The sequence below is a fragment of the Pristis pectinata genome, chromosome 24, assembly GCF_009764475.1.
Source record: "Pristis pectinata isolate sPriPec2 chromosome 24, sPriPec2.1.pri, whole genome shotgun sequence".
In the NCBI taxonomy this organism is placed as follows: domain Eukaryota; kingdom Metazoa; phylum Chordata; class Chondrichthyes; order Rhinopristiformes; family Pristidae; genus Pristis; species Pristis pectinata.
This window is the reverse complement of record NC_067428.1, coordinates 1216542-1226369: the sequence shown is the minus strand read 5'-3', so window position 1 is coordinate 1226369 and position 9828 is coordinate 1216542.

Here is a 9828-nt window from a genome sequence, read left to right as displayed (position 1 = left end):
GCAGCAGCCACAACTGTGGCACCACAACTGACTGAACAGCAGGGATTGAGCAAAGTCTAGATGAGCAGTGCTCGGTCTGTATAGTCAGGGGCACAGACTGTGGTCATGAGCAGGACTCCAGGACGGTGTGCTGCCTCACCATGCCGGGGGCAAGGACAGCTCTGTGCAGGCACAGGACGGTCTGAAAGGGGAGGGTGAACATATTGGCACCAAAGACATAGGCAGGAAGAGAGATGAGATCTGCAAAGAGAATTTAGGGAGTTAGGTGGTAAGTTTAAAAGAAAAGGTTGTAATCTCAGGATTACTCCATGTCATGAGCTAGTGAGGCGAAAAGCTAAGAAGACAGTACAGTTTAATATGTGACTGAGGGGCTGCAGGAGGGAGGGCTGCAGGTAGGGAGATCATTGGGCTTTCTTCTAGGGCAGGTGAGACCTGTACAGGAGGGACAGGTTGCACCTGAATTGAAGGGGGACCAATATCCTGGCGTGGAGCTTTGCTTGTGCTACTTGGAAAGGTTTAAACTAGTTCAGCAGGGGGCTGGAACCCAAAGCAGTAAAGAGAGAGACGGGAGAGTTCAGACTAGTATAAACAGTAAACAAGCAAGTTCAGCAGACAGGACAGGCAGGGGCCAGACAGCACGTGAGGAAGGTTTGACAGACGGAACTGCATTTATTTTGATGCAAGAAGCTTGAGAGCTAAGGCTGAGGAATTCAGGGCATGGATTGGTATGTGGGACTGGGATATCAAAGCCATACCAGAAACATGGTTGAGGGAAGGGCAGGACCGGCTGCTCAATGTTCTAGGGTACAGATGCTCCAAGTATGACAGAGATGGAGGTAAGACAGGAGGGGCAGTTGTGGCTTTGATTAGGGAACTCATCACGGCGGTACTTGGGGGATCATCCAGTGAGGCTGTATGGGTGGGACTTAAAAATAAGAAGGGGATGGTCACTTTGATGGGATTGTATTATAGGCCCCCACAATAGTCCATGGGAATTAGAGCAGCAAATACATAGGGAGATTGCAGATTACTGTAAGAATAATAGGGCTGTGATACATAGAACAGAACAGGGACAGGCCTTTCGGACCACCATGTCTGCGCTGAACACAATCCCAAATTAAACTAAAACTCTTCTGATTGCACATGCTCCATTCCCTGCAGATTCATAAGTCTATCTAACAGCGTCTTCAACACCACTATTGTATTTGCTTGCACCAGTCCCCCTGGAGGCCTATTCCAGGCATCCACCACTCTCTGTGTGAAAAACTTGCCCCACACATCTCCCTTAACCTTTCCCTGCTCACCTTAAATGCATGTCCTCTAATACTTGACATTACCACCCTGGGAAAAGACTCTGGCTGTCTACCCTATCCATGCCTCTCATAATCTTATAAACTTCTGTCAGGTCTCCCCTCAGCCTCCAATGTTCCAGAGAAAACAACCCAAGTTTGTCCAACCTCTCCTTGTAGCTCATACCCTTTAATCCAGGCAGCATCCTTGTGAAACTCTCCTGCAGCTTTCCAATAGTCCGTGGGAATTAGAGCAGCAAATACATAGGGAGATTGCAGATTAGTAACCTGATAGGGTGGTGGAGGCAAATTCATTGGGGCTTTTAAGAGGGGCTTGGATGGGCACCTGAATGAGAGGAAAATGGAGGGAGATGGGCATTCTGTAGGTAGGAGGGAATAGCTATGTCAGCACAACATTGTGTGCCTGTTCTGTGCTGTACTGTTCTATGTTCTACTGTAAGAATAATAGGGCTGTGATACATAGAACAGAACAGCACAGGAACAGGCCCTTTGGAACCTCTCCAAAGCCTCCACATCCTTCCTGTAATGGGCGACCAGAACTGCACACAATACTCCAAGTGCAGCCTGACCAAGTTTTACACAGCTGCAACATGACTTCCTGACGCCACTACTCAATGTCTTTCTTTACCACTCTACCTACTTGTGTGGCCACTTTCAGAGTGCTATGGACATGCACCCCAAAGTCCCTCTGTACACCAATGCTGTTAAGGGTCCTGCCATTAACTGTGTACTTTTACACTTGATCTCCCAAAGTGCAACACCTCACACTTGCCCGGATTAAACTCCATCTGCCATTTCTCTGCCCATTTCTGTAACTGATCTATATCCCGCTGTGTCCTTCGACAGCTGTCTACACTGTCCATGACTCCAATCTTTGTGTCATCTGCAAACTTACCAACCCACCCATCTGCATTTTCATCCAACTCATTTATATGAATCATAAACAGCAGAGATCCCAGCACCGATCCCTGAGGAACACCACTGGTCATGAACCTCCAGCCAAAATAACAGCCCCTCTACCACTGCTCTCTGTCTTCTATGGGAAGCCAATTTTGAATCCAAACCATCAAGTCACCATGAATCCCATAGAACATAGAACAGTACAGCACAGGAACAGGCCCTTCAGCCCACTGTGTTGTGCCCAACTAATTAAACTAGTGATTTAATGCCTAACTGAACTAATCCTTTTAGAAACATAGAAAAACAAAGAAAATCTACAGCACAATTCAGGCCCTTTGGCACACAAAGCTGTGCCGAACATGTCCCTACTCTCCCTTCATCGATGTGTTTAGTCACATCCTCAAAAAATTCAATCAAGCTCGTAAGGCAAGACCTGCCATAGAACCATAGAAAACTACAGCACAGAAAACAGGCCATTTGGCCCTTCTAGTCTGTGCTGAAACATTATTCGGCTAGTCCCATTTACCTGCCCCCAGCCCATACCCCTCCAGACCTCTCTCATCCATGTATCTATCCAATTTACTCTTAAAAGTTAAGAGCGAGCCCGCATTTACCACATCAGATGGCAGCCCATTCCACACTCCCACCACTCTTTGAGTGAAGAAGTTCCTGCTAATGTTCCCCCTAAACCTTTCCCCTTTCACCCTAAAGCCATGGCCTCTCGTACTTATCTCTCCTAATCTAGGTGGAAAGAGCCTACTCGCATTAATTCTGTCTATTCCCCTCATCATTTTATAAACCTCTATCATATCTCCCCTCATTCTTCTCCGCTCCAAGGAATCTCCATGCTCAATCTTTCCCTGTAACTCAACTCCTGAAGACCTGGCAACATTCTAGTAAATCTCCTCTGCACTCTTTCAATCTTACTGATATCTTTCCTGTAGTTCAGCGACCAGACCTGCACACAATATTCTAAATTTGGTCTCACCAATGACTTATAGAAACTCACCAAAACATCCCAACTCCTATACTCAGTACTTTGATTTCTGAATGCCAGGATGCCAAAAGCCTTCTTTACAACCCTGTCTACCTGTGACGCCACTTTCAGGGAATTATGTATCTGACCTCCCAGATCCCTTTGTTCCTCCGCACTCCTCAGTGCCCTACCATTTACTGTGTACGTCCTCCCTTGATTGGTCCTTCCAAAATGCAACACCTCACACTTGTCTGCATTAAATTCCATCTGCCATTTTCTGGCCCATACTTCCAGTTGGTTCAGATCCCTCTGCAAGCTTTGAAAGCCTTCCTCACTGCCCACTACGCCTCCAATCTTAGTGTCATCAGCAAACTTGCTGATCCAATTTACCACATTATTGTCTAGATCATAGCCCTTGACAAAGCCATGCTGACTATTCCTAATCATATTATACCTCTCCAAATGTTCATAAATCCTGCCTCTCAGGATCTTCTCCATCAGCTTACCAACCACTGAGGTAAGACTCACTGGTCTATAATTTCCTGGGCTATCCCTACTCCCCTTCTTGAATAAGGGAACAACATCCGTAACCCTCCAATCTTCCAGAACCTCTCCCATCTCCATCAACGACACAAAGATCATCGTCAGAGTCTCCGCAATCTCCTCCCTCGCCTCCCACAGCAACCTGGGGTACATCTCATCCGGTCCCGGTGACTTATCCAACTTGATGCTTTCCAAAAGTTTCAGCACCTCCTCTTTCCTAATATCTACATGCTCAAGCTTTTCAGGCCGCTGCAAGTCCCCACTACAATCCCCCAGATCTTTTTCCGTGGTGAATACCAACGTAAAGTATTCATTAAGTACCTCCGCTATTTCTTCCGGATCCGTACACACTTTCCCACTGCTGCACTTGATAGGCCCTATCCTTTCGCATCTCATCTTCTTACTCTTCACATAATTGTAGAACGCCTTGGGGTTTTCCTTAATCCTGCCCGCCAAGGCCTTCTCATGTCCCCTTCTGACTCTCCTAATCTCTTTCTTAAGCTCCTTTCTGTTAGCCTTATACTCTTCCAGATCTCTAACATTACCTAGCTCTCTGTACCTTTTGTATGCTTTTCTTTTCCTTTTGACTAGATTTATTATAGCCTTTGTACACCACGGTTCCTGTATCCTATCATGACTCCCCTGTCTCATCGGAACATGCCTGTGCAGAGCTCCACACAAATATCCCCTGAATATTTGCCACATTTCTTCTGTACTTTTCCCAGAGAACATCTGTTCCCAATTTAATCTTACAATTTCCTGCCTGAGACCCTCATAATTCCCTTTACTCCAACTAAACACCTTTCTAGTCTGTCTGTTGCTATTTCTCTCCAGTGCTATCGTAAAGGAGATAGAATTATGATCACTATCACCTAAATGTTCACCCACTGAGAGGTCTGACACCTGACCAGGTTCATTTCCCAATACCAAATCAAGCACAGCCTCTCCTCTTGTAGGTCTATCTACATATTGTGTCAAGAATCCTTCCTGAACACACTTAACAAACTCCTCCCCATCTAAACCCCTCACTGTCTGGAGATGCCAGTCAATGTTTGGGAAATTAAAATCCCCCATCACAACAACTCTGTTATTCTCACACCTTTCTAGGATCTGCTTCCCTATCTGCTCCTCAATAACCCCGTCAGTATTGGGCGACCTATAATAAACACCCAGTAAAGTTATTGACCCCTTTCTGTTCCTAACTTCCACCCACAGACTCCGTAGACAGTCCCTCCATGATGTCCACCTTTCCCGCAGCCGTGACACTATCTCTGATCAACAGTGCCACTCCCCACCTCTTTTGCCTGCACGATGTCCATATCCCTCTGTTCTCTGCACATTCATGTGTCTGTCTTAAGTGCCTCTATTGTATTTGCCTCCACTATTATTTTATATAACTCTGGTTAGGCTGTACCTGGAGCTTTCAATTCTGGTCGTCCCATTATAGGAAGAACATGGAGGCTGTGGAGAGGGTGCAGAGGAGGTTCACCAGGATGCTGCCTGTGCTATAAGGAGAGGTTGGACACACTTGGGTTGTTTTTTCTGGAGTAGCAGAGACCTGATAGAAGTTTATAAGATTATGAGAGGCATAGATCGAGTAGACAGACAGCTGGTATCATTCTCCCAGGGTTGAAATGTCTAATACCACAGAGCACGCATTTAAGGTGAGAGGGGGAAAGTTCAAAGGAAATATGTGGGGCAAGTTTTTATACAGAGAGTGGTGGGTGCCGGGAATGTGTTGCCAGGATGGAGGGAGATGGACACTGTGTAGGCAGGAGGGATTAGTTTAGTTAGGCATTTAATTACTAGTTTATTTAGTGTGGCACAACATGGTGGGCCAAAGGGCCTGTTCCTGTGCTGTACACTCTGCGTTCCACATACAGGCAGCTGGGATCAAGCAACTCCTGGAGGAGCTCTAGAGATGTAGGACTACACTTAAAGAGGAAATCAGGAGGGCAAAAGGGAATGTGAGCTGGACGAGACAAGGTAAAGGAGAATCCCCAGAGATTCTACAAGTATATTAAGAGCAGAAGGGTAGCTAGGGAGAGAGAAGGTCCCATTAAGGATCAATGTGTGCAGCCACGGGAGATGGACGAGGTCTCAGATGAACATTTCTTGTCTGTATTTACTGTGAAGAAGTTCCTGGAAGCTGGAGGATTAAAGGAAATTAATAGTGATGTCTTGGAACATAAAGCATATTAGGCTGGATAAATTCCTGGGGCTTGACAAAGTGTTTCCAAGGACATCATATAAAGTAAGGGAAGAAATTGCAGGGGCCCTGGCAGAGATATTTGCATCATCTTTAGCCACGGGTGAGGTACCGGAAGACTGGAGGGTGGCAAATGTAGAGCTTTTCCCTAAAAACGGCAGCAAGGACCAGCCAGGGAACTACAGGCCAGTGAGTCTGACATCAGTGGTGGGACAGTTACTGGAGGGGATTCTGAGGGACAGGATTTGGAAAGGCAAGGACTGATTAGGGACAGTCAGCATGGCTTTATATGTGAGAAACTCACAAATTTTAAGTGTTTTTTTGAAGAGGTGATGAAGAGGGTGGGATATGTTATCTACATGGACTGAACAAAGCCTTTGACAAGGTCCCGCGTGGTAGGGTTGTCCGTAAGGTTAGATCACATGGGATCCAAAGTGACCCAGCCAATTGGATACAAAACTGGCTTGGTGGAAGGAGGCATGGTAGTGGAGAGTTGTTTCTCAGATTGGTGGCCGATCAGATTGGAGATCAATCGTCCCAGTACCCAAGAAGAGCAGGGTGAGCTGCCTCAACGACTATCGCCCAGTAGCACTTATATCTACTGTGATGAAGTGCTTTGAGAGGTTGGTCATGGCTAGAATTAACTCCTGCCTGAGCAAGGACCTGGACCTGTTGTAATTTGCCTGCCGCCTCAACAGGTCTACAGCGGACACAATCTCACTGGCTCTTCACTCGGCTTTGGAGCACCTAGACAACAGCAAAACATACATCAGGCTGCTATTTATCGATTACAGCTCAGTGTTCAACACCATCATCCGCTCAGTACTAATCAACAGGCTTCAAAACCTGGGCCTCTGTACCTCCCTCTGCAACTGGATCCTCGACTTCCTTATTGGGCGACCGCAGTCAGTACAGATTGGTAGTAACATCTCCTCCTTGCTGACAATCAACACAGACACATGCTTAGCCCACTGATCTGTGGGGCGGCACAGCAGTGTGGCGGTTAGTGTAACGCTATTGCAGCACCAGCGATCAGGGTTCAATTCCGGCCGCTGTCTGTAAGGAGTTTGTACGTTCTCCCGTGTCTGTGTGGGTTTCCTCCTGGTGCTCCGGTTTCCTCCCACATTCCAAAGATGTACAGGTTAGTTAGGTTAACATGGGTGTAATCGGGTGGCGTGGGCTGGAAGGGCCTGTTACCATGCTATATAAATAAAGTTTTAGAAAAAGTAAAGTTTTTTTACTCTCTCTACACTCATGACTGTGTGACCAGGCACAGCTCAAACCCCATCCAAAAATTTGCCGATGACACCACTGTTGTTGTCAGAATCTCAGATGGTGACAAGGAGGTGTACAGCAGTGAGATAGATCGGCTGGTTGAGAGGTGTCACAACCACCACCTCGCACCCAACGTCAGCAAGACCAAGGAACTGATTGTGGACTTCAGGAAGGGAAGTCAGGAGAACACACACCAGTCCTCACTGAGGGGTCATCAGTGGAAAGGGTGAAGCAGCTTCAAGTTCCTGGGCGTCAACATCTCAGCGGATCTATCCTGGGCCCAACACACTGATGCAATCATGAAGAAGCCACACCAGCGGCTCTATTTCATTAGGAGTTTGAGGAGATTTGGTATGTCACCAAAGACTCTTGCAAATTTCTACAGATGTACGGTGGAGAGCATTCTGACTGGTTGCATCACAGCCTGGTATGGAGGCTCCAATGCACAGGATCGCAAGAGGCTGCAGAGGGTTGTAGACTCAGCCAGCTCCATCACAGGCACAACCCTCCCCACCATCGAGGACATCTTCAAGGGGCGGTGCCTCAAGAATGCGGCATTCATCATTAAGGACCCTCACCACCCGGGACATGCCCTCTTCTCGTTACTACCATCGGGGAGGAGGTACAGGAGCCTGAAGTCCCACACTCAGTGATTCAGGAACAGCTTCTTCCCCTTTACCATCAGATTTCTGAATGGTCCATGAACCCATGAACACTACCTCGTGATTCCTCTTTTGCACTATTTATTTTTGTAACTCATAGTAATTTTTATGTCTTTATGTCGTGCACTGCACTGCTGCCGCAAAACAACACATTTCACAACATATGTCAGTGATAATAAACCTGATTCTGATTCTGTGACCAGTGCTGGGCCACAGGGATTGGTGCTGGGTCCTCTGTTGTTTGTCATCTATATTGATGATTTGGAAAAGAATGCAGTTCCAGAGTCACAGAGTGGTACAGCATGAAAAAAGGCCCTTCGGCCCACACCTGTCCACGCCGACCAAGATGTATATTCAAGCTAGTCCCATTTCCCAGCTCTTGGCCCGTATCCCTCTAAACTCTTGTCATCTGCCTAAATGCCTAAACCTGTCTGCCTAAATGTATCTGATGTACCTGCCTCACCCACCCCTCTGGCAGCTGGCTCCATAGATCTACCACCCACTATGTAAAAAAGTTGCCCCTCAGGTTCTCATGAAAACTTTCACCTTTAACCTTAAAACTCCTCTAGTTTTCGATTCCCCAACCCTGGAAAAAAAGACCACTCACCCTATCTACGCCTTTCATGATCTTCTATGCCTCTATGAGATCATTCCTCAGTCTCCGACACTCCAAGGAGCGTCCAGTTTCTTGACATGCCCAGCCTATTGACATGGATGATAAGTTTGTGGATGGCACCAAAATTGGTGGTGTAGTGGACAGTGAAGAGGATGGTCTAAGATTACAACAGGATCTGGATCTACTGGGGAAGTGGACCAAAGAATTGTGGATGGAATTTAACTCGGACAATTTAACTCGGACTTGACTGAGTTTTTTGAAGAAGTAGCCAAGAAGGCTGATGAGGGAGAATGGTAGATGTGGTCTGTATGGCCTTCAGTAAGACCTTTGAGAAGGTTCCACATGGTAGGCTGCTATGGAACATTAGGTCACATGGGATCCAGGGAGAGCTGGCTAACTGGATACAGAATTGGCTTGTGGGTAGGAAGCAGAGGGTGATGGTGGGAGGTTGTTTTTCGGACTGGAAGCCCACGTTCCCCCGGGCTCGGTGCTGGGCCCATTGCTATTTGTCATCTATATCAAGGATTTGGATGAGAATGTACAAGGCAAGGTTAGTAAGTTTGCCGATATCACTAAAATAAGTGGTGCTGGAGACAGTGAAAATGGTTCTCAGGATTTACAGCGGGAGCTTAAGCAGCTGAGAAAATACACCGAGAATGGCAGATGAACTTTAGTTCAGATAAGTGTGAGGCGTTGCAATTTGGGAAGGCAAATGAACATCGTACTGGCATAGGCCCCTGGGTAGTGTTGTGAAACAAAGGGACCTAGGGGGACAAGTACATGGTTCATTGAAAGCAGTGTCACAGGTAGACAGGGCGGTGAAGAAGGTCTTTGGCACGCTGGCCTTCAGTCAGGGCATTGAGTATAGAAGTTGGGATGTTATGTTGCAGTTGTACAAGGTGTTGGTGGAGCTGCATTTGGAACATTGTGTTCAGTTTTGGTCGCCCTGCTATAGGAAGGATGCCATTCATTAATCTGAGAAGAGTTCAAAGGAGGTTTATGAGGAGGTTCCCAGGACTCAAGGGACTGAGTTATGGAGACAGGGTGACTGGGTTGGGACTCTTTGCATTGGAGTGTAGGAAACTGAGGGGTGACTATCATGAGGGGTACAGACAGGGTGAATGGACACAGTCTTTTTCCCAGGGTTGGGGAATCAAGAACTAGAGGGCACAGGTTTAAGGTGAGAGGGGAGAGACTTAATAGGAACTTGAGGGGCAACTTTTTCACCCAGAGGGTGGTCAGTATACGGGATGAGCTGCCAGAGGAAGTGGTTGAGACAGGTTAACAACATTTAAAAGGTACTTGGACAGGTCCATGGATGTGGGCCAAACCTGGGC